This window comes from Lates calcarifer, linkage group LG16_LG22 (genome assembly GCF_001640805.2).
Source record: "Lates calcarifer isolate ASB-BC8 linkage group LG16_LG22, TLL_Latcal_v3, whole genome shotgun sequence".
In the NCBI taxonomy this organism is placed as follows: Eukaryota; Metazoa; Chordata; class Actinopteri; family Centropomidae; genus Lates; species Lates calcarifer.
Window position 1 is genome coordinate 16,057,479 of NC_066848.1, and position 25,525 is coordinate 16,083,003.

General features: G+C 40.8%; 1 long non-coding RNA gene across 1 annotated transcript in view; it reads right to left on the reverse strand.

Annotated features, from left to right (window-relative positions):
* Positions 1-659: 659 nt before the first annotated feature.
* Positions 660-25,525, reverse strand: part of LOC127143437 (uncharacterized) — a 97,841-nt gene continuing 72,975 nt past the window's right edge. Inside the window, exon 4 of the long non-coding RNA XR_007814843.1 lies at positions 660-796. This is a non-coding gene — a long non-coding RNA (uncharacterized LOC127143437). The remainder of the gene's footprint in view (positions 797-25,525) is intronic.

Below are 25,525 nucleotides of genomic sequence, written 5' to 3' on the forward strand. Positions count from 1 at the left end.
GCTGAGAAGCAGGGGTAGACAGCTGACTCCTGACTGGGTGTACATGCCTGTGTGAGTGTGTGTGTGTGTGCGTGCATGCACACGTGTTAGAGGAGTTTTCCCACCACTAAGTCCCTATGTGCACGTATGCAAGTTTGGTTTGCCAGACTACTGTGGCCATGCACTGACACACACACACACACACACACACACACACACACACACACACACACACTTCTTCTTTTCTCTGAAGCCTCTCCAGCATTGGCGACTCCACGCACACACACAAGCAAGCACACACTCACTCACACTGTAAAGGTCCGGGGGTCTGCCAAGCTGCAGCAGACTGGGTTTCTACTCAGAAGCCACAGTTCTCCCTCTCACTGTTGCTGCTGCCACTGAAACTGGTCAAAGCTGGCTGTCTTTGTGGCTCCAGAGCTGCTGGCAGCGAGTGTTGGCAGCCTTGTATCTCCTTATTTTTTTATTTCTCTTCATGCCTGCCACTGTGTGTGTGTGTGTGTGTGTGTGTGTGTGTTTTTATTCACTCAAGCAAGTGGCATCTAAAATATGGAACGGCAGGCCCTCACACAAACACTGGCTGACTGACACCTTAAACGTTACACTAATCCGTCCTGTGTATTCAGCCTTGTGACGAAACGTTGGAGGAAACTCACCGTTTCTCTCCGGGGTTTGACACAGCATCAGCTGCCGTCAACCGGCGACTTTTCTTCTCCTGTTGTTCTGTTTTTCCACAGACGTCATCAGCCTGAAGGAAATGATGCCGTAGGCCCTTTGCTCTCTGGCAGAGAAGGCAGACCTGGAAAAATAAGTAAGACACAGGAGGGAAGCCTTGGGTTATGACGATTGCTATTTTGGCTGCTTGCTTATATCAATACATGAAATACAGTTAAAAGCCCCAACTCTGCATATTTCAGTACATCTGTTAGGATACTGACATTTATATTTATGCCAGTTACAGCCACTCTAAATAGACAGTATAAAGAATTTCACATCATATATTTAGAATCTATGTTTTTCCAACTACTATATAAAGTGGTACACAAGACCATGTTCTTCTGTGGGAAAAAAATCCTCGTCCCTAGAAATTTTAACAAAAGAAAATTATAATGCTGTACAAACATCCTTGTAATCTACATAGATATTTGGTCTCAGGCCTGTGAAATGTTCAGGCTTGTTAGGGAGTGTGACAGAGAGGTCCAGCTCTGGCAGACAGAGCCGAATATGACACTAGTGTTAATCTCTAACCCTGCAGGGGAAGCAGTCCTACAGAGGGATCCTATTACATCTTTCATTGGGCCCCAGCGGGCCCCATCCTGAACAGAGGGATTACTGGGGGCTCTCGCAGTCACTTAGCCATACACTGCCCCCAACCAAAAAACCCACAATCCACCTCTGACATCATCAGATGGGGACACGGCTAAGGAGGAATGTGTGTGTGTGTGTGTGTGTGTGTGTGTCTGATTGTGTCGGCGGGAACGCAACATCACGCTGACTTACAGGAGGTAAACAATTAGATGTCAAATTTTTGCCTTGGTACTGCAAATAAACGGGCTGCGGATCATTATTCGTTAATGAACGGCAATTGAGTGAAATTAAACTTATCATCAGCAGATGTGATGGCCACGGCGGTGGCACGCCGCCCAGAAATGGGCCGATGTGGGTGGAAGGGATGGCAGTGCAGCGCAGGACTGAAGAAAACAAGGGAACAGAGCAGGGAGAAAAAGAAACAAGTGAAAGAGTAGAATGAGAATGAGGGTGGGGATGCATTTGTATGGGAGTGTGTACAAGAGAGAGGGGAAGGAAGAAGAAGAAAGAAAAGAGTTAGCTGTTGGCAGTAACAGCTGCTCTGGCCTCAATGCCTGAGTTTCAGATTGGACTTGAGGCCTGTGCTGTATGACAGCGTGTATTAACGCCGCCGTGTGCACCGCCATCCATGTTTCGTCGTGTGCGAGATAGATAGAGCAGATAAAATGACATCTCTATTGAGCCGCTCTGTTGTGCACCTGTCTAGCAGTATTTTTTTTTCTGGCTTCATTCTCCTGGATTCCTCTGTGATTACCCAGCAACATGCCGCTCCGCCGTGACATCAGCCTGCAATTTACATCCAAATTAGAATCAGATGAATAAGAACCAACTCTTTCCTTTTCTTGTCCTCTGGCCATCCCTCGTTCTTTTTCCTCCTTTCCTCTCTCTTCCTCTAGCTCTCCATTTTTTCTGACCGTGTTGAGGCCAAGTTAGCACAAATGTGACATGACTTTCACTGAAAGCGGGCTGGATGTCTCTATCAAAACAGATCTCTGAAGTGGGCGAGTGCCTCAGTTTGGAGTTCTGGAGAGAAGAAAACTTTTATCTGACTCACATCAGAGTTCCTATGAGACCAGTAAACTCAAACACAGTAACTACAATGATTAAACACTTCAAAACTGAAAAATAAACTTCTTGCAAAACTGAGTCACACTGAAAAGAAAATAATCACTTGAGCTAAAGTTCAGGATATCTCTGGGGTTTTATTTTCTTTTTAAAGCAGGTTTGGAGTTGTTTTTTTGTCCACGTTTCAGGAATTCATGGACAACTGCAACTATCCTAGCCCCCTCTTGTGGCAAAATACACACAAAGGGTATAAAATCATTTCTTTCCCAGTGAGCCTTGTTGAAGTATTACTGTCCAAATTAAAATAACTGTAAATGATACCTACGACCACAGACCTATCAGGCCTTGTGTAAGAGTAAGAATCAGCTCTTAGCAGTTAGTCTTCCTCTTATTTTTACAGAGTAATGTGATCAGTGTGACGGTCAGAAAAACCAGCAGTTAGTCTGTCAAAGAAAATCTGCCAACATGTAAAATCCCAATACTTATGATGATTATCACCTTGTGGCTACAGTGGCAAGTGTAATGTGACTTAACAATTATTCAAGAACTTTCAGTGGTTCAAACACAACACCAATCATCTTGGCACTTCCCAATTTTTACTATTAAAGCTACAATATACAACTTTGGGACATCAGACACAGTTCATCTCTCCTCTACACTTCAACACACAAGGCAAATAGTGACCCCAACATATTCACTTTCCTTTTAGCTCTGTTTTGGTCTTCACCTACTCCTGAGGGAGCTATCAGGCTCTTTAGCTGCTAAAATGTTCACCAGCTAGTCTCTGTTTGTGTCTCTATGCTATTTGGTGCTGGGAGGTAGTCCACAGTCTGTCTACCAGAGCTACTTTACCGAGCTCTACTTCACTGCCTGCTAATGCTGGAAATCAAGTCAAACCATGGGAGTGAACCCAAACAGTTACGCTGAGGGCCAAACAGACCAAAACAAAGAGGTTAAACTTCCCATAGAGCTGAGGTAAACTATAGAGATGTGTAATAATTCTCTGTGGGTTGTTTCTTAGTTATATTTCCTATAGCCATTTCAAAGATTATTAATACAAACATATTGATTTGAGTAGCTTCAGTTGATAAAGTTTAATATAGCAATATGTGGCATCTCTTTGATCCCTAACCCTAACTGTACTGCAATATTCCCATTTGTCATATCTCCACTGAAACTACATATGATATGGTGTGGGTAACATCTAAAACTTATTCAACAAGTCAGTAGAAATTTCAGAGGATAAATAAGTAAAATAGAAGTTAAATAAATAAATAAAAGCTCAGCTTTCTGTCAATTCAATCACAAAAACTCACTAGCGCAGATTTCTTAAGATAAAAATACAAATAAGAAAATCTAGTTAACTGTGACAAGGAAATGGTAGGTGATAATGGCTTCACTGTTTGGGCCTATTAACAGATGCCACAGTTGAGTTAAAGACACCATGTTATACAGTATATAAGGCAGCTGAATCTTTAAGTCCGACTACTACGGTAACTGTAACAACAAGAAAAATCAGATAAATCAGCTTTACCTCTCAAATTCAACTTATTTCCAAAATGTGAAATACTCTGAAAGGATAAGCATACTTGAAAGTAGGCCACATGTTAGACAGCCAGGTTTCAGATCCACAAATAGTGTAAAACAGCTTTTCTGTTTAACCATCAGATTCCATGTGGTCTATATTCCAATTGCAGTCCATGTGCTAGACCCCACATGATCCATGATCAAATCTGGATCATACACACTCAACTACATGGACCACAATTTTAAGGCAATCCACCATTTGTGGGTGAAGAGGGTGTTGTACAGCAACAGCGGATTGGGGCTTTAAACCTCAAACATCTATCCTTTAAGTTGTTGCTCCAGCTCCTCGTCTTCACTCAGACTTCACATCAACATGTTTGCTCTCCTGGCAGTGGCAGAGTCTGAGGGGACACACACTGTGAGCCTGCATGGCTGGTGGGCCAAGAGATCACAGAGACAAACATATGTTCACTGGCAGCCTGAAACCCTGGAGGATGGAGACTGGCAACCTTTTAACCTCCACACACTCACACACATGCATATACAATAAAACTTATACATGTGCTCAAAATAAATACACACGAGAAAGGATGGAGAGATCAATATGCATGTACAAACGCACAGCCCTGGTTCCTAGTTCATGTTTAAGCACAGGTATGCACACAAACACTCAACGTAGTCACATGCAAACACACACTCTCACTCACTCTCTCTCTCACACACACACACACACACAGACACACAGCCTCGTCCAACAAGCAATATTTTTTTATTATTCATGAGGAAGAAAATATTCAAATAATCATGAGCTTCTGCCTCTGTGCCCAACACTGAGAGATGGAGCAAGAGAGAGAGAGAGAGAGAGAGAGAGAGACATAGAGACAGAGTGATAGAAAAAGAGAGAGAGAAATTCCAACCACCAACACATTTCATCCTCCTTTTTTTTACACATCAGTTTGACCAGACACAGTTTGACCAGTGGTTGTACTAAGACATAATAGAACAAAAATTAATAGAACAGATATAAGACTTTATATGTTGAGCAGATCTTAGTTGTTGAAATAGAATAGACTAGAACAGAATAGAATAAATATTTCTGCTGCTCTCTGGTAGTAAATGTGGTTGCCAGCAGCTCCTACACATGAACTGAGTCTGACAACATTTCCACCACATGATTTTACCACTAAATAAACTGCAGGACATCACTTCGGTAGAGCAGTGTGTCTCCAAGCGTCGAGGTGTCACTCAACCTCCTTCACCACCAAACCGACTAAAACAAACTGGCTCAGCGGACCTCGTCTTTGTTCTGCCCGTGTTAGCTGTCCGTCACTTTGATTGGCAGACAAGTGTCAGAGTGAGGGAATGTCGCGGGAAGCTGGGAAGAGAGCAAAAGCCATGGCGGCAATCTCAATATTTCATCTCGACCCCCGGAGAAGGGCTCGGCGGTCTCATAGTTTAAATTCTAATCGTGTTAGGCCACAGGGGCATGTCATTTAGAAAGCCAGCCTCCGACTCTCCGTCCCTCTGCTTTCCTCCCTGGCCCAAACAAATTATTAGAAGATTCCATTATTTCTCCATTATGCATATGTGTTTGTGTGCGGCTGGCTGTTACAGGCTGGGGAGAAAGAGCATGGGTAAATAGGCTTGGTTTAGCTCATCATGGGCCAATACGTCTGGCCCTGGACACAGCTGGGGTCCTTAGGGGTCCTCAAATTGGTGATCATTAGGGCCATAATGCTGCTATTTTGCTTCTGCTGATGCCTCAGTGCAGCTAATCAGTGTGCAAAAAGGATACTACTATCTCTGTTTTTCATTGTCTTTAGTTTGATTCGCAAGGGATAAGTAGTAGGACCTCCGATAATTAAGGAATTACCCTCCAACCTCTGCAATCCGTGAAGCTCATTTACAATGCCTGATTAAATTTGCTGGTTATCAACTGATGGCGCAAGGATTTGGTGGATATTTTTTAATGCTAAAAATGTCTTTAAAAGACCTTGTGGTGAGATTGTTTAATAAGGCACTGTTTCCAAGGCCAAGAATGAGCTTTCAGTCTTAATCTGTGAGCCAATTTGGATGAGAAAGACTTAACAACCCCAGGCAATCTTGGGTTATCTGACCACCAGCGGCTTAAATATTCATCTTGCTGCAGTGATGTAGAAGTGTATGCCAGGACACTATGACATCACTGTTGGGTGTGGTTACAGGTGCACATCCAGGTGTGATCAGAAGTGAAAAAGATCTGAAATCCTGGGACAGCAAAAAAAAAAAATCTACTTTTCAGGCTGGTGTTTAGTTACTCTTTAAAAATGGAAATTTGAACATCTACAATTTCAACTGGGAAGCTCCATCTGATGAGGAAGATCATTTGATTGCAATCAAAAGCTACAGAGCAGCTACAAAGGTGCCTGCACTTGCTGAGAAGAAATATTCAGATAAAGAACAATTTCTTGGGTTACAGATTTGTAACAATCTGATCTGACAGATAAAAACTGGACATCAGTGCTAAAACGCACTTTTATATGATCTTTATAGGTTCCACTGCTGCCCACAAATTTTATGGATGAAGACAGGACAACAAGATATTTTCTGTAAGAACATTATAACTTGCACAGGATTTTCAATTTTTACATCAGTAATAAGAATTATGGGTGATTCAAACAGGATTTAAATGACTGACATTCAGTTCTATGATGTCCCATGTTGTGTCAATATGGACAATGAGACAATACTAGTCCCAGATGCATGATAACATTTTTTCAGGCTAATCTGCTGTATAAATATAAATATAATATCCACTGACAAAGGATCTCAAAGGCAATGGGGACAAACACACACACACCAACACACCACATCACAATAAAGCCACCCTCCATGGACTTCATCAGGAAAGCATAAAACATATTGTACATAAGGTTTCTGCATTCATTATAAATGAGAGCAGAGGGAGTTTTCCAGATCATGAAAGATATAAAGAGAATTGTATTGCATGAGGCGATAATCCATATTTCTGCCTTGGACAGTGTGTCAGGGTTATTTTTGGCAATGTCAGCTGGCTGTTTTTAATGGCCTGCATATTTATAATGTCATGGTTTTATATTTTACAGCTTCAAACGGATTTCCTGCAGTCGCAGGGCTATAATCATGGTCAGTTCATAACTCACCAGGGATTATTGATGCACTTTCACATAAGCATAACATATCCCATTTGGTGCAGCAGATGCCATTAGCCCATGCACCTTACAGTATCAAGGGTAAATATATTCTACAGTGAGGGTAGCTGCAGACGAATCAAACCACTAAAACTGGCACTGTTGGTGCTACCACTTTAACTACCGTCACGGATAGAAGTTAAAGATTTTGGGCACTAGCTGTTCAGGCCAGTAAAAATTATATTGAGAGGCATTGCTGTCATTAATTCTACTCCCAAAATAACACAAACACCCGTCAGCATAATGCAATAAAGTTGGCTATAGCCTTCAAAATGACCAAAATGATAAAGTTGAATCTACACCTCTCTAAAACAATTACACCAAAAACTGAACACTGTAATGTTCAGGAAGTTAATATTTATTGTGGGATTGCTGTATAAGGTTGCATTAGTTTTAGTTGTGTATTTAGGTGTATTTTTCCAATAGACATTTGAATTTGCCATTTTTGTTCCCTGTTTGTTTCCCTGTTCCCCTGCAGTAGAGTGGGTTGTCCACCAACCACAAGGTTGGTGGTCCAATCCCCAGCACCTCCTGTCCAAGTGTCCTTTATTGCCACTGGTGTATGTGTGTGTATGTGAATGGGTGAATGAGAGCCAAAGTGTTTCGGAATCAAGTGCTACACAAATGCAGCCAATACAGCCATAAAATGTCACTTGTGTCTTAGATAGGGTTAAGCTGAAAAATATATAGTAGCACTTACTGCTACTTATGCTGTTGCTCTGATTAAGAAAGCACAAGGGGAAAATGTTTAGACCTGTGGCCATAACAGTACCCATATCACATGACCAAGACAAGGGTGAGACACATTAAGCCTGAAACCGCAGAGCCTGAAAACAGTTTTGGTCTCAGAAACTACAGCACCACCATTCAGCTCCCTCACCTTCTGGACTTCTCTGTCCGCACTTGTTACAATGTGAAGACTCCTGTCAGTAAATCAAGTCAGAGGGGATCAATTAGCCCTAATGGCTCTTCTACAACTGGACCCCCTGTCTATCTAACAACAGGCCCCTCAGCGCTGCAGCCCAATGTGGCAAAATGTCACCTCTGAAAATTAGCCATCAAGCAGGGGCAATTTTACCCCTAGCTAAATTGCTAAATAAGTAGCGAGGCTGTAATAGGTAGCAATCTGGGGCTAATCTGATGAGATCATTTAGAAAACGTTGAACTGGGGGTTTGAGAGGGACAGAAATGGAGCTCTGTGTGTATGTCTGTGTCTGCATGCATGAGTGAGCTGTGTAAAAGTTGTCTGTGGCTGCACAAATTAGTGTGTGAGTGTAGATGTTCAAGTATATGTATTGTGTTACATTGTTGTGTATGTGTGTGAATGTATGCATGGGTGTGCATGAATTATATTACATGTAAGTGTGTGAATATCTTTGTATATTTGTGTATTTGGATGTTGTCTTCTAAGTTTACATGGTGACTGAGGGATTGTGAAAACAGCTGGGTAATCATGTGACTCAGAAATAGTACCGTGTGTGTGTGTGTGTGTGTGTGTGAGAGAGGAGGAGAGAGTGTGTGTAGGGAGGGGATATGATGGCAGGGGCGGAGGGTGAATATTATTCTTGGTGGGCACCAGATGCCAGCTGGCAGGGGCACAAAGAGAATATACGGGGAGTGGGTCGAACAATTACTGTTATTCATAGCTGAGCCAACAGAGAAGGTCTTTGCCATTAAGAAGCAACACAGGGCCGGATTCATGCAGATATGTGTGGATTTAGAGCCATACTAAGAGGAGCAAACAGCCGTCGATCTTACGCTGCTAGTAAACACAAAAGCACACTTACTGAGACCTACACATACTGTACGCAAACACACATTCTCTATCTCTGTCTCTCTCACACATACAAGAATGTTAATAGGTTTATGCATCTACTCAGGAAATTACATCAACAACAGAATCTTGTCAAGCTTGTATAAATAATCATCACACAGTTTATACCTGACACCATGGCAAAATAGCACCACCTGTCTATTCATGATCGCTGTATTGTTATGATTTAGTTACAGGTATTAACTCCAAGTTTAGAAACAAGCTTGATAGTGACTCATTTCACAGACTTGAACAATGGGTTTTCCTTTGTTTCAATAGTTGAGTTGCTTGTCTCTGTACAACCTCATTTTCTTCTAACCTAGTTTTGCAGAGAACTACAGTAATTGTTATTAAGATCAATCAGAATGGGGTCAGTACTGGAAGCCACTCTGTCCTGTGTTTAGTAATTAACATTTCACTGTGAATATCTCATTAGGGGAGACAAAGGTTGCTAATAGAAGGCTCGGCTAGTGAGAACATGTAGCTGGAGCGACAAAGCCCACCACCCCCCCAGTTTTAGTCTGGATGCAATCAGTCATGGAATTCACTTGCACCTCAGATATTTCTGGACTGGGTGATACTGTGCAGTGTTTAAATTTCTTAATAGTGTCACAGTGAAATATCCACGTTAGCCTGGTGTCATTTTTAGCCACGCTAGCGGCTCCACGAATGGCGAGGTCGCTCTGCTGGTCCAGTCTGAAACACCTCAACAAAGATTTGAATCCCACTTGTGGGAAATTCACTTGTTACAGCAGCAGTGAGAACAAACAAGGGTGAAGAATAGAAAAACATTTTTAAAAATATAATATAAAAGAGGCACAGAAGGATAAAAAAGCAGCATAAAACCTAAATGGGGAGTTTGCATTAGAGAAAAAGGTGACAATCAGTGAGGTAGATAAAAAGTATGTGCAAAAAAAGAAGTGACCAGAGATGGAGTCCAGAGTGCAGGTTTATTGTTGGGTCAGACTGGTGTTGTGCAGTCTGATATCTAACAGTGCTTGTGAATTTTGGATTTTGGCTTTCTTTACAATGAGCTCTATAGTTCCATTTGTGTCCTGTTGAACATCCATTATAGGTGTTTCCCTCATTTTGATTGACCACAGTGAGCTTAGCTATAGCTAAGAGAGCAGCATGAAAACAGCTAAAGGCTGAAACATCCTTCTCCACACACAGGGTTCATCATGAGACACTTAGGTGATTGTTTCACTTTTACTTGTTGGGATTCTAGGGTTTTTTTCTGTTCCGCTTCAAACCCACCACTGCATGACAAGTAATTAACAGGACAAGGCATCCACATTGGCTCTTCTCCGAGTCACTGTAACCCACAGTTATCCATGACATCCTCCGTGTAAATCAGCAGACCAAGCTCACATTTATCTTTGCACGAGCATAATTCAAGCCTCACACAAAAGCAAAATGTACAAGTGCCAAAACAAAGTGAATGAATTCACCATCTGCTGTGTGAATACTTGTCACCTAGATGTCTTTTTAAAGTAGACAGCTCTTCAGAGTGTATGGCAAATGTTGGTACCTGTACCTGTACGAGTGGGATAATGCCAGGTACAAGGAAACACTTGACCCAAAGAAAAAAGCTGAATGCTTTCAACCAAAAACATGCCCACATCTGGATTCTGATCAGACAGAAGTCAGTGTGTGTTGACCATTTATCAGTCATTATCTTTCTTAAGAGTACCTCTAAATGGACTTCATGATTACTGAACTCTACTTTAAAACTGAATCTAAATGTGATAATAATAGAAGCATAATGAAAGAAAGCCATTATGCATCATTTAAATTAAGTTTGGAAGTTATTTGAAGACTGTAAAATACAGGCATTCAGACAGGGAAGAAGGGGGAAAAAAGATATAAAGACACGGTGTGATCTAAACAGACAGCAAAACCTCATATGCTTCCAATATGGTGAAATACAATGGACTCACATCTTACCCCCTACCCAGTACAGGAAAATGACTGTCAGTCTCACTTTTCTTTAGCCTTATCTCTCTTTCTCCTTCATATGAATAGGGAGACAGAGAGATTGTGCATTTGGATGACTACCTCTATTGGAAAAGCACCTTCTTTGATCTGCCAGACCTATGCTAGACCTCAGAGGCCTCATCTCCCTCGATAACAAGACAAAGAGGGTAAATGTGTTGATAGTGGCAGACGGTGCTGGAATTCTGGGCAAATGTGTCAAATTAGTTCTCACGTCTGGGCCTCATTCCTCTCCACCTTCCTGTGATCTTTTGCTCCCTTTTCTCCGCTGCTCTTTACACCCCAGTCGTTCTATCCCTCACTCCTCCCACATACATCACTCCATTCCTCCTGTGACCCTGTCCCTCGTTTCTCGCTCCTCCTATACATCCATATAGATACACCCAGGGAGAGAGAGATTGGGTTAAATAGTAAAAATCACAAAAAAAGGCAGAGCTCATCCCTTGCTCATAAATATCCCCACAAAAACTGAAATATTTGAACTGGTGTGGAACCAAATCTGATCATTTATTTTGTGAGTTTATTTTATTTTAATCATGCTAGCCATGTTCAGTTTTCCATACTTAAGTGTCTCTAAAACTAAACAGTGGTGAGTGTGTTGCCATAGATAGTGGTAGCATTGGCAGCAGCTAAGATGACCCTCAAAATAACTTGATGTCATGACAATAACAAATGGCCAACTCTATTTACTACGAAATGTGCCTATATACTGTAAATGTTTTTCTAATTTGTTTTACCAAAGATATTTTGGTGGAAAAGTAATTACGGTCTTATTTGTTCTTATGCACATGCATGGGTACAAGTTCCTACTAACTCTATCACTCTATTCCACTGATCTACAGGTGGCAGTAACGTGAAAAGAAACAGCAATGCACCAACATTTACTGGATACATATAGTGTATTGGTGAGTGACACTGAGTGTAAACAGAAACTTAATTGCTTCACAACATAAACTTAAAGTTAGTTAAAGATTGTGGTGACAACACATCTCTTCTCATGCTTCAAATCGGCATTGATTTTTTCAATAGACCAGAAGCTCTCTCCAACCTAAACCAAGTGGGATAAATTGCCTTAACATGACCATAACAATATGAATCATACTTTAGTTGCCATGAGTGAATGCTGAAGAAAAACAAATGAAATTGACGGGAAATGTTTCTGAGTCATTTGGAGTTGGCAGTGAACAGTTTGGAGATAAAATTTAATATAAACATTTCCTCCTTATGCTAATTAAATACATAATCTAGGCAGCATGACATTTTCCTACAAAATATATTGGGATATTAGTTGTATAAGAACATTATTTTTAGGATGCAGGGTTGTAAAGTAGCCACCTGGTAAGTGATTGTAGCTCATTAGCATAAAACATAAGCATCATTTTTAGAAGGGACTTCAGTTTATCCCAGCAGTGCCAAAGCTAAAGGGGGTAAGTGCTGAAACCAAATGATACCAGATGCCTTCAGTTGTATGGGAAGGCTACATTGTGTGTCAGTGTGTGTACATTACGTGTGTTCTCAAAGGCAAGTCAACACAGTGAGTGAGTGTAAACACAAGTGGGAATAGGCAGAAGTGCGTTGGTGTGTATGACCCAAGGACATTTTCCTGGTGTGTCCTCCCAAGTTCCTGAGTTTGCCTCAGATGCATTCCCCTCCACTTCAGCCCCACTCCTCCAAAGGCCCCTGTTATAAAGCATGGGGCTTACAGCCCCTATATGATACTGTATAAAACCTCTCAGTAATGCGCTCTGTGCTTCCAGCGAAACCCCTGAGCAAGGTTATAGTGCTAACATGTACTGTATGCTTTATTTATGCATGAGCCACCCTTCTCCTATCCGGGGAATTCTGATTCTTTTCCCGCGATAAAAGTTGCATGGCCTTACCCACTCCAAAGGGAGTAAATGATTTAACACCAAGGCAAGTAAGTAAGCAACTAATGTTAATTCAGCCTTTTTCTGATAGGGTATCAAGTAGGGGACATTGCTACATTTACCCTCCTGTCCCCTTTAACATGTGCGGGGGGGTTATACGGGGGAGAGTGCAAGGGAGCCCTACCATGTCACGCCACATATCACCACATGCAGTGAATATTTAGATAGAAACTTGTTTTGTCAGCATTTATAGGACAGGGAGGGAAGAGAACTTTTTCTTGGACAACATATATTGATAATAATGTTTTTCTTTTCCATTTTCTAGGGTAAGAACAATCACAGACTATATATTCAGTCAGAAAAACAGGATTTTGAAATGGTGATCTTAACTGCTCCAAACAGCACATAGCAATTTTTTATTTTGATATCAATTGTTTGTTTTTAAACCCATGTGTGTTCTTGGATGTGTAAAAAGTGTATACATTCATGCTCATGCATATATGTGTATATTTCAGAATGTATTTATTTATCACCCACAGCCATGCTAATGTGTTTATGAGCCAACTTCCCATCTTCCCACACCCATGATCAGCACTGATCAGGTACAGGAGGCCACATGCGCTACTTAAGCCCCCTCCCACACCGCATCAGAAAGCCTCAAAAATTCAAATCAACATTAGAATAGTTTTATGTGTAAGTAAGATTCACTGAACTCCATTATTTTCCCCACTATTTGCTTGAATAATTCAGGGAAGATAGTTGAATTATGGATAAAGTGTACAGTTTGAAGAAGGGGTTCATGTGCAGCCTGAGGCTATAGCCTAGCTTTAATGATGTCTGGAGATGGTGGATGGGTGGAGGGAGAAGTTGTTAGTGTCACAGTCATTTTCTCAAGGATTAAAAACACACTCTTAAAGCAGCAGGGTGGACCAGTGAACTGAGGGCAACCAAAAGGAGTGAAAATGTAGTAGGAAATGAGCAGGATTTCCTGACTCAGACTCTCATCAGGAGAAGCGGCCTATGCTATGAGATCATTTTAGTCTGAAAAGTGGTTCTTGATTTGGGTGATGTCATCATGTCTTTGTTTTATTATCTAGCAAAGCATGCTTCACTGAACATGTTTTTGGCACCACAAGGACAACATCTGACCGTTAAATAGTGAATGTAATTCATATTTATGTGTTTTAAATGTTTTGTGTTTCCTATTTTATCTTTTGCTTTCTCTCTTGTTTATCTATCCCCATGGTTTGGTTTTATTGAAAATGCAAATAATAAAATCCACTTTATGTGCAACACTACTCAGCTCGTCTCAAAACTCCTCAAATTTCTGGAAATAAATAAAATAAATATGTATGAAAAAATAAATACATGTAAAATGAGATTAAATGGTAAAAGCAGTGGCTTGTATCAATGCAAAAACTGAAACTAAAAAACAGAAATTTTGCCTTGTATATGAACTAAATTTGCATATGCAGTGTGAACATTATGTTTTCCAGTGGTACATTAACTCCTTCAAGGCTTCTGCATCACATAACATTTGCTACACATCCAGTATGAGCCACAGCCTCTAGTTTTCTTCAACTCACCACTACCCTATTTAAAAGTCTGGAATCTTAAACTGGCACAGAGAGGATTTATACTATTAGCCGGTAGCAATGACATCCAAAAACACACACTTACCCGCTCACACACATAAACACCCTTCAACAGCCAGCAGGGAGTCTTCCTGTTCCTACTCGCTCCAACAGGGAAGCCAAGCACAGACTACTCTCCTAATTACCCACCTTCCTCTAATTATCCAATCATAAAGCCATTAGCAGTCTCACACCATATTAACATGGTCCCGCCTACATGCCAATTTGTGCAGTGCCAAGATGCAACTGGAAGGGATTTTTCAGCATGTAACCATACCAAGTGCAGTATCATACAGTCTAAGGCTGTGTTTCTCTTGGCCCCTAACAAACAAATAATAGATTTCCAAACAGGATTTAACAGCAGCTCATTCATCATTATGCTGTTAAATAATTCCTGTGCTTACCCACATGTATACCTGAACTTAGTAAGAATAGCTCTCTGCTATTTATACAGTGGAAAAACTTCTCTTAATTGGCAATAATCTGAATTTTGTAGTCCCATAAAATTGTTGTCTCAACAGGGTCATTTAAACAGCTACCCCATATACTCACTTATAAACTAGGAAAGCACAAGGAAGAATCTTCACTCTAGAGTTAACTTTCTCTCTTGCAAAAATGTGACAGTTTGCATCTCTTGCTCTTCTGACCTCACTATGTTTGTATGTACACAGCTATACAGCGAGCTACACACACTTGCCATAAAGACAGAAAGCAGCGATGGACCTTTCACAGAGAAACTTATAGAACTCAAATACAGGAAATTCAGCAAATCAGGAAATGATTAGACTCCAGAGACATGTGCCAAAGGGCATTGACTTACACAAAAACAAGAGTAGTGGACTCCGAAAAAATAGAAAGACAGAAATGAGGTAGATTTATAATACAGTAATTAATCAATACAGTACATGAGTAAAAAGTAAAGAGAATACCAATGCATTATCATCACACCATTACTATAATGGATGTTTTCTACTCCCTATAAAATAAACATGCAGAAGTTTACTCTATTGTGAGCAGAAGATGTTGTGTCATCACTGACATCAAGACACTCAAATAAAATGGCTAATACAGCAACAAAGTAAAGGAAATGGGGGTAATTTCAGACAGTAGCTTGGTTAGCACTGAACTGATCACAGAAAACCTACATTAACAAACCAACAATTACAGAACAGGGGGGCATTTTGAGAATAGATTTTTTTTTAAAAATATATACCTGTCAATTCTCATCACAATGGTGGTGTAGCAATGTCAGTTCAACTGTGGTGAAACTCTGCCAGCAGTGGTTGCTCGTGGAGGAGTGAAAACTATGAAAAACAATCCAGAAGAACTGCTCCTGTTTAAGGACTCTCCCACTGTTTCAGCACTTTTCCTTTAAAGACTACTCCAACAAATTTAGCAGTGCACCTCTACAACATTTTTGGACTCCCTATAGACAGTTTTAAAAAATATATATATAACTTATTCCATGTATTATTCTTCCTTGTCAAAACCTGGCATGGCAAACAGGTTTGATCAGGCTGCAGAGGTCTTGTAAGACCATTTTACAATCAAGTAACTTCAGATGATTTATCTGAGTTTGCACAGTTAAAAAAAAGGCTTGAAACGATTTATTTACTGTATATAATACTGTCCTGAATGTAGGATGACTCTGATTAAAAGATTACTTCCTTTGTTCATTTGTACCTGTGACAGCTGTCATTTCTGCCTGCTTGACAAAGGTTCATTTCTGCAGAAAGCATGAGGGAAGACGCTATGAATTCATTTGCTCAAGTTTTTTTCCTTGACATCTCCTCCATGGCAGGTAGAGCTGACTAACTGAAAGTCTCATGCTAAATGGACTTGAAAAGACTCCCTAGCTTAGCAACATTAAAGCTACAAACAAAACATAATTCAGCACTCTCTATGGAGGATCACATCACATTGTTAATCTCCACATTCAAAAAGAGTATCTGATCAACGATACAAAAAAAGCTAAGGAGAAGGTGAATCCTGGTCAATTTATTATTGATATGTGTTCAGTCCCACCGGCATGTTGTGCAACAGAGTATCCAGATTGTTCCCTCCTTTATTCATACCCATCAGAGGGATGGCAGGTTATTGGAGGGAATGGGGCGGACGAAGAAGACACAGAGCACAGATGTTGGCGCAGCTGCAGTGCCGAGGAGATGCTCGGGTTAACGGCTAGCGCTAGACGTGCACAGACTGTGTGAGAGGGATACTGGGGTGCTAGCTGTAGAGCTAGCTCATCCACCTGACTGATTTGGAGGTCAAGGCAGAGGTCAAATCTGCCAGGAGTGGAGCAATGAAAGAGAAATGGAGAACTATGGAAAAGTATGTGAAACCAAGTGCATAAAGAATATCACTCCAAAATGAGGAGTTAAAATGGAAGCGTTTAGAGCTAACTAAATATAATTTTGTGTATAATCCCTCATCATCATAAGCCTAGATCCTAAAGTGATCCCACAGATTAAATCAAATCACTTTAAAGCAAATAACGATTTAAAAGTAGCATCTTGTCTACAAACAGCTAAACATATCTACCAGATCTTTGCCTCTCTCCTCACTTTGTTTTACTTTGGCATCAGTGAGTGTTGTTGTGTGCAGGCCGGGGAACACATTACAGGATTTCTGGGATGTTTTTCAAACTCTCTCTTATTGCCATTTGGAGCTGCAAACATTAAGAGTTGTCCAGTAAAGCTATAAAAACTGAATTATCTCCTCCATTATCTACTCACAAAACATTTTAAGGCTGGAGTCAATTTTTCTTCTGCGTAGATTAAAACTTTTATTTTCTTGATACAGTACTCCCAGAAATTCCACTCGTTTTTTAATATACCACCGAGTCCCGAGATGTCTGGATCCGTACAACTAATGGTCGCGGGCGATAGGTCCTGCAGTGCAGCACTTTAATAGACTCCAGCAGAAGCTCTGGCAGAAAGTCGAGCCAAGGCCGGGAATGAAACTGAGCCTGTCAACATTGGCAGAGGCACAAACAACCCACAGAAAAACTGTATCACCACGCAAAATGCGGAGACAAATCCATTCATTCTGCCTTCCTACAACAGCAACTCCAAACACTGGCTCCACAATGACATTGTTTTATTTGATGACTCTCTGTCTGTTTCTCTGTTTTCCTGTGAAAACATCCTCATTATCTGACCACACAAGCAAGGTGATGGCGAATAATGGCGCTTTGTCAAAACTGATCCATGCCCAAGGTATGGACTGACAATGGAGGATCTCAGTGTCTCGTCTTTATAAAGCCACACAGCTGTTCCCCCTCCCCTGCGTACACAATCAAACCTCTGCCATTCAGTGCCACAGACCGATAAACACTGCCTTTGTTTTAGCTTGACACCATTGTTTTGTCTTCATAAAGATTTCTCTTCTTTGGCACAGACACTTTTTTGTTTTGTTTCCAACCAAGCCGTGTAGTTCTCCTCTTTTTGTTTCAACAATTACACTCACTCATATTTGATTTTTTTTTTCTTTTCCTTGCGCTGTCGCCCTGATCCACAAATATCCCCTCAAAACGTAAAAGCAGCATGTACAGTACACGAGGAAGCAACTTAGAACCTGAACTAAAACTAGGGGGATTTTCTAAGAACAATTATTCTACTTCATCACTACTATTAAAGAATCTCATTAAGGTATAAAAACTCGAACACCCTCTGGGTCCAAAAGTTTAGTCTCTGTGCAGCAGCTACAGAAATTATGCCCAGTGGCATTACAACTGTGTCTTCTCTTGTAAGCGGCTGCAGGAGAGAGAGATGCTCATATTCACATTACAGAAATAACACTGGAACTCTAAGATTGAGTCCTTTCAAACCGACGTTGGCAGTGTCTTTGTTGACACTGCACACACCCTGCTGTCAACGGACTAATAAATGGGTAATCTCAAAATGTAATCTGTTTCATCTTCCTGCATAAAAGCCAAGGTTAGGTCTCTGAAAGAGATGCAGAAGATACCAGACACTTCAAACTGACCTCAAAACCATGTTTTGGCTCGGTTACGAACACACACAGAAGGAGAGCAGGAGAAAGGGAGGGACACACCCGTGAAAAAAGCCACACACAACAGATACAAAGACAATCTAAAAAAAGACTAAACATAAAATGCTTCCATATGTTAAATAACTAGTAAAATACTTGCTGCAATTTTCTCAAAGGCTGAAGCAGCAGTTCACTGAACTGCTGTGTAGCACCCCCTGTTGACAAACCTTTTCCCCACACTGGCTTTATTTATGTTTAATGGTCCATAATTGTCCATAATAGCATTGTTTACATTGTAATGTTCCTATGCTATAAATTAAAATACACCTCCTAATAACTTTTATCGATAATATCACACAGAGAATAAACTGTATACAACAAAAAAGGATGCAAGCAAGATTATAGTAAATGTGGAAGATAAACATAACTAAGCATAACTAATAAATAAAACACTACAACATAAAAAAATGCAAAATATAAATGTTTGCAGAAGTTATACTCAAGAAAACAAGCATCTGTCAGTCCACTTAAAATGCACATGGCACACCAAACTGTGGATTATGGCTTTAAATGACCTCAGCTGAGCAGCCGCCACTCCTCATCCCTCCCTGCCTGCATCTCCTCCTCCTCCTCCTCCTCCGCCTCCTCTCTCTCTCTTCTCTTTGGAGCAGTGTCGTCCCCCGTCATCTTCAGGTCATAATGTAACATGACACCGGCGGTTGCAACAAGGCCGGCCGGCCAACCCGAGCGTTTAAGACCAATGAATATCATTTGCTCCCGGTAGGTTCCCTGGTGCTTTCAGACGCCACCACCGCCAGACTGAATCAGCGTTCGCGCCTGTCATGTCTCTGACGTGACGGAACACACACGGACAGACACACAGATGCACAACAGGCCAGAATACACACACACATGCACACTGTACAGGCGTACACAGAAAGCTGCACCGTGGCCTGCAACGTGCACTAACACTTTCAAAAAGAAGCTCAGTTCATAAGACAGGCACACATACGTCAACACACACTGCTGCACACACACACAGGATATTGTTAGCCTCATGAGACCACTTTGTTGTTTCTGATGCTTCTGTCATCCTCAATACACTTCACGCTGCTCTTACAAATCCAGAGATTTCTCACATCTCACCCTTCTTATTCCCTTTTTAAAAAACCAATAGCTTTCATGGGTTATCACCATGCAAACCACATTAGGACCCTTTACAGGTGAAAGCAGCCTTGGTGAGATCCCCTCCCTCATTAGGGGGATTAAAGACTGGGCTGCTCTCTCCTGGGTTGGAAACAGCCACAATAACCCCCCTCGCCTCTCACCTCAGCTCTGGTTTCCTGGCTTAGACCGCTGTTTAAATTCCCTCCTGCCTCTGAAAATGTCCTCCCTGGGGATCCCCGGGGCTTTGATCAGCCACCCCCAATGGATGCACCCGTCCACCTCCACTCACACCCCCTAACCCCACCCACCCTACCACTGGGGGGAATAAGAGGGCTGAAGGAGGTCAGGGGGAACGCTGCTGGAGATAAGAGAGAGGAGGCAAAGAATGAAAGGGGAGGGAGGTCTTGTAAAGATAAACTGGGATTGGGTAAGTGGGAGGGTGGGCTAATGAACCCCACTAACACCACCTCCACACACACACATGCACACACACACACACACACACATTTAAGTAGCCTAATTACCTGCCTGATATGGTGCAATGACAGCACCTGCAACGAGGGGTCAAAGCACGCGTTTGGGATGTGCTAACAACCTTGTTAAGGGATACCTCATGTTAATGCGAGCTAATCATGTTACGAATTTAGTTTCATGCTAATAGGACTGCATGTGATCTTAAAAGATCACTAGTAGCGCACAGACCAGGCAATCTTTTCATCTTGAAAGTAGCGCTGCACTGGACGCTGGCTTCACAAGCTGGGTCGTGGGTATCAATCTCACATGATGGAATGTATATCACATGCATTCGTGCATAGCAATAATAATCAGCATTTGACATACGAGCCTGTATAAGGCTCATTTGCATTGGCAAAGGAAAAATGTGGGTACATGGAAACAGACCTGAATTTTCTAAGACAGGGTGGATTTTTAGTAACCCACAGGAAAAACTCTGAGCTCTAATAATTCAATGGTTTGAGCCACTCAAGCCTCATTTCCCTAGAAAGTAAGAGTGATTTAGTCCAGGTCTGTTTGGATTTCCTCACTCAAGACCCTGGTTTGAGTTCCTTACCTGTACATCTGACGGTGTCATTTAATTGAAACCACTCCTCTCCATCCAGGAAATTACAAAAGAGCTTTCTTGTACAGTCAATGTAATGTGCAGGAAGTCTATTTCAAGACATCCAAGATATCAAAGCAGATCAGAGATAGAGGAGCTTCCAAACTGCTATCTCATCAAATTAACGTTTATTAAGATAAAATGATGTTCTGATAAAAACGGGAGTGTGTGACAAGAGCAAAGAAAATTCTCATCTCACTTCAAGAAAGAAAGGAGAAACTGCCTGAGGCCCAAATCCGTGACCAAATACAAAGTTTTCAGAAGAAGTGATGAAGTAAATTGGGGGAAATGAGGGAAAACATAAGACAGAGGAGCCTGTGTCATTTACTAAAAGAGTATTGCAGCCAAACTATTTCCCTTTCCCTATAAAATAGCAGGTGAGCCAATTTAGACAGAATTAGATTGAACATATAGGTCTGGAAATTATGCGCATAAAGCTCTGAAATGTGGAGAGAGCTCAGGCACTTTCTGCTCTTCAGCCTTATTCTCTGTTACAATACAGTCTCATACATAATGACACAGCAGAGCAATCTATACTACTTAAGTAATGCTTAGGAGAGAGATTATCTTTGCATTGACTAGGAATCACTTTATCTGAAGAAATGCTCTATTTCCTGAACATATTTTACACAGTGTTGCAGGACAAAATTTAAAGGAATAGTTGAGCAAGTAGGCATTTTTCATTTTTGGAAATATGCTTATTTGCTTTCTGGGAGAAGGGGCTAGTTCATCACTGTCCTGTAAAAGGACAAATTGATGTTTTTATGCTCCAGATTTTGTAAGGATTAAACCAGCAAAACATAGCACGTTAGTTAGTGAGCTTCAGAGGTGCTGGTAGGTGGACTTTAAAACCAATTGACATAACCATGCTAGCGGTTTCCCCCCATTTTCATTCTTTATGCTAAGATAAGCTAAAATAAGCTAAGCTAAGCAGATAATCCAATTCTAATTAGCCAGAGTGAAATCATCAACAAGGCATCACAAACCACGAAGCAAGAACTGTTCTCCTGGTCAACGCTCTGCCAAAAGGCCATCCTAAATACTCAAAAAACAAACCCAACTTAAGTCAGCCTCTTCTGTAAGTGGGCACCTGCACTTAGTGTGGCTAAGTATTAACGTTCTGCCTTTAATGCTAAGTGCTCGTTAAGGTCCTTGAGATCAATTCATTTTCGAATGCCAGCCATCTGCATTCAAACACAGAAACATTGCCCACATATCATAACAGCGAGATAGATGAGTCAACTTAACGTATCTCATCCCTCTAGCTTTGACGATGATGCCTCACTAAACAGCTCTAAACAAACTCTCTCAAAGCCCTGATGAATAAGTGAAAGGATAAAAGCTACATCGATACCATTCCAACGCATTAACGTGCCAAATAAATAAATAAGTGGTGATGTGCGGGAGGGGGAGCAAGGGGGAGACGTTGCACATTCTTTTGTACATTGAATCTATCTTATCGGAGCGTGTAAAAATAGCTTGACAGAGGCTAATTGTGCTCATTGCTGAATAATGGATCACAGCGGAGAGGGCCTTCCTGGAACTGGGGCGGGCACGACTGTTCCCTGCTGAACCTAAGGGTTCCTCTGCCTGCTTTTGCCTTCAGGTAAAAAATCTGCCACAGCCGCCTCCCTCCTTCCCTTCCTCCCCCACCCCAGCCTTCTTCTCCTCCTCCTCCTCCCTCCTGTTTCTCTTCATCTTCATCCACGTCCATCTTTGTCTCCCCTCCGTTTTGTTTATGGGCATCCAAGAGTTTCTGAATGTTAGAGACTGGAGCTAAATGGAAGATGAAGACCAAAAACTTTTTTAAAGGGGCAACTATGAGAAGGATAATACTTTTTTTGAATCTCTTAAATTTAGTTTAACTTGCTTTATTAAACCTTTGATAAATATTAAATATATTAAACACTAAAATTCAGATCATATTTTCTACCCCGAATTGTGGTATTGTACTGGAAAATGACTTCCATGAGGATCAGAAATCAAATAGAGGGCTTAAAAATGAATAGAATACCTGTGAAATTTAATATTGCAGGGGAAAAAATGCCATCAGTAATAAGTAATATAAGTTAGAAATTTCTCTGTTCCTAAATTTCATAAAGGTGTCAAGTATTTCTCTATTACTTAAGCAACTTGAAGCCACAACATATATATGTGTGTAAATCTATATAATAGATAGATAGATATATAGATATTGATACTCATGTGTATGTATATGAGTGAGTGTGTGTGTGTGTGTAGGTTTAACTATTACAATATTTGTGGTATTCAGGCCATATAACATGAAGTCAAATTCCTGTTTAAGACGACGACACAATAATTAAATTCAAAAGTTGTAGTTTGTCTAAACCCTGACAGCAAAAAGAGAAAAAAGAAAACTAATCCTCTTACCCTACACCACCCAAAAGTGCGAATAAGGCTTTGTTGGTAAATACCCGTATCAAGTTTGTTGCTTCACATCTAATATGGTATCAAAGTTGTCGTCCGTGTGACTGGGAAAGTTGAAAGCGTGAGGTTGCAACTTTGCATAAACGTCTTAGCCGCTATCGTCTCATCAGAGGAATGTGTGCAGCTGATGGAAGACTGCTTACACTTATTCCCCTCAACAACTAAAGGCTTGTTAAAAACTGCTTTTCCCCATATCTGTTGTTTGAAATATGTGTGCAGCTAATGAATCACATTCTTTGGGATGTTAAAACAGGCTTTGTTGTTGATGTCAAAGAAGTAAAATGTAGCTGTTTTTACTTGAACTTAAGACTGACTGACATGGTCCTTTTCATGTCCTGGAAAGCTATTCAAAATTAATCTGAACATTTTTCAACATAATGTTATCAATCTGAAATTACTGCCATTTAATTTATTAATGAAGAGCTGACATCCTGCAAATATGTGACACTCACCCTAAAACAGTGCTGCATATTTTGCACAACCACTGTAGCTTCTGATAAACTGTAGATAACAGCTGTGATAATCTCTTTGACAGACATAACATTGCTTAGACAGATAACTTTATCTTTCATTACTCAGATTTTATAGTCTTCGTAGCATAAATCAAGATAAACATCTTTGATAAGACATCTTTGTTGAATCATGTATATCAGTGTCTCTTAACTGAAGAAAAATATTAAAAAGAGCTTTGGACAAAATACAGGGTCCACTACTTCACAGTATATGTGTGCGTTTGTACATGCACACATTTTCACGTGCACGCCGGCTCCTTTGATCACAACCCAAATCTATGAAATTTTCCTCCGATAATTACAGACCCGAGTATCTCTCATCTCCCTCATCCAGCTGTCCAAAACATGAGCAGTGTCAACCAGTTCTGTTGCAGCTTGCATGTGTGTGTGGCAGAAGAACAAGTTCAACTGCTTGGAGAAAGCAATGCAATCTGATGATGTATTAATTTAGAATGTAAAAAGAATTTTGGCTCCATCTAGAATACAGTTATTTATTTAACCAAATTAAGGCCACTAAGAAAAAAAAATCAAGTTAACCTGGCAAGTAAATCCACCAGTCAACTGTATATAGAGATATAGCGTTTACAGTGAAATAGTCTTTTGAGACCTACTATACTGTATATTTCATAAGTAAAACATTTTCTTTTAACAAACTGTAGAATCAGGGAAAGCATAAACTGCAGTGTGACAGAATAACAACAGTATTATGGTATAAGAATGGAGCCTTGTCAGCCCACGCTGGCTCTTAGTCCAGTGTGCACAGCACTTAGATAAAAATGAATTATTATCTAAAATAAATTTAAAGGGGAAAAAGAGGAAAATAAAATCTGCACCAGACAAGCCTTCAGCCTTAAGACTAAGTTGCATTTTCCACTTTGTTTGCTCTTATGCTCCTCAGCTCATTATACAAGCAGCTGTCCAGCCAGGGCTGGTCAGTTGTCCATTTGTCCATAAGGCCTGATGGGAGAGCAGACCACTCTTATCAATATTTCATATAATCATATGATGTTGTGTTTGGTCAATCTGCCTTTTATGGTCCCATGCTATCTTAAGCTGAAGCCGTCAGTACTTAGGGCCGCAGAGGAAATCAATGGGAAGGATAACATCAGTGGCCTGCTGGTTACTGTAAGTTCAGCATGACTATGTTAACGTTTCCTGTAATGTTGACATCACAATGTTGTTATGACCCACTGAGGGAGAATTTTAGACACAGCAGTATGTTTTTAATGGCAGTACAGAGCCTCTTAATGTTTGGCAAAAGAAAAGTTCTGTCTGTCTTGTATTTTATGTTTACAATATTCTATGTTTCAAATAATCTGCAGCATTATTGTTTCTGTTTTGTTGCTAAATGTAACACGCATTTGTATTTCTATACTGCCTTTATGTGAGTAACTTTAATGTGTGCATTCGATATGGCTATTTACAAAATCCCAAAAGAGGAAAAATAAAAATCTTACTTCTCCATATAGGTTACATGAGCTGTTTGGGTTGGCATCAATGCATCCTAATGCTACCTGACATTTCCGAACTGTTTTAATATTCCAATATTATGATCAACGGCTCGTAATGCAGGCTGCATGAATAATTTCAGCGCATTTGGTGGAGGCCTGATTATTTGAAACAAGTTCTGTTCTGGGCTTGCGGGGAGCCGGCGGATCCAAAAACACCATTAGCCAGGTGGTATCCCATGAATTAAAAATAGCCGAACACGCTTTTCCAGTCAGGCTGCTTCACTGCCCCCCACCCCACGAGTCCCACCCGCCTCCTCCCCACCACAACTTCACCCCACCACCACCCACCCTACACAGCACACACAGTGTTTCGTGACAGAAGGCCGCCTTCCCTCCAACCTGATGAAGAAATCTTCTGGAA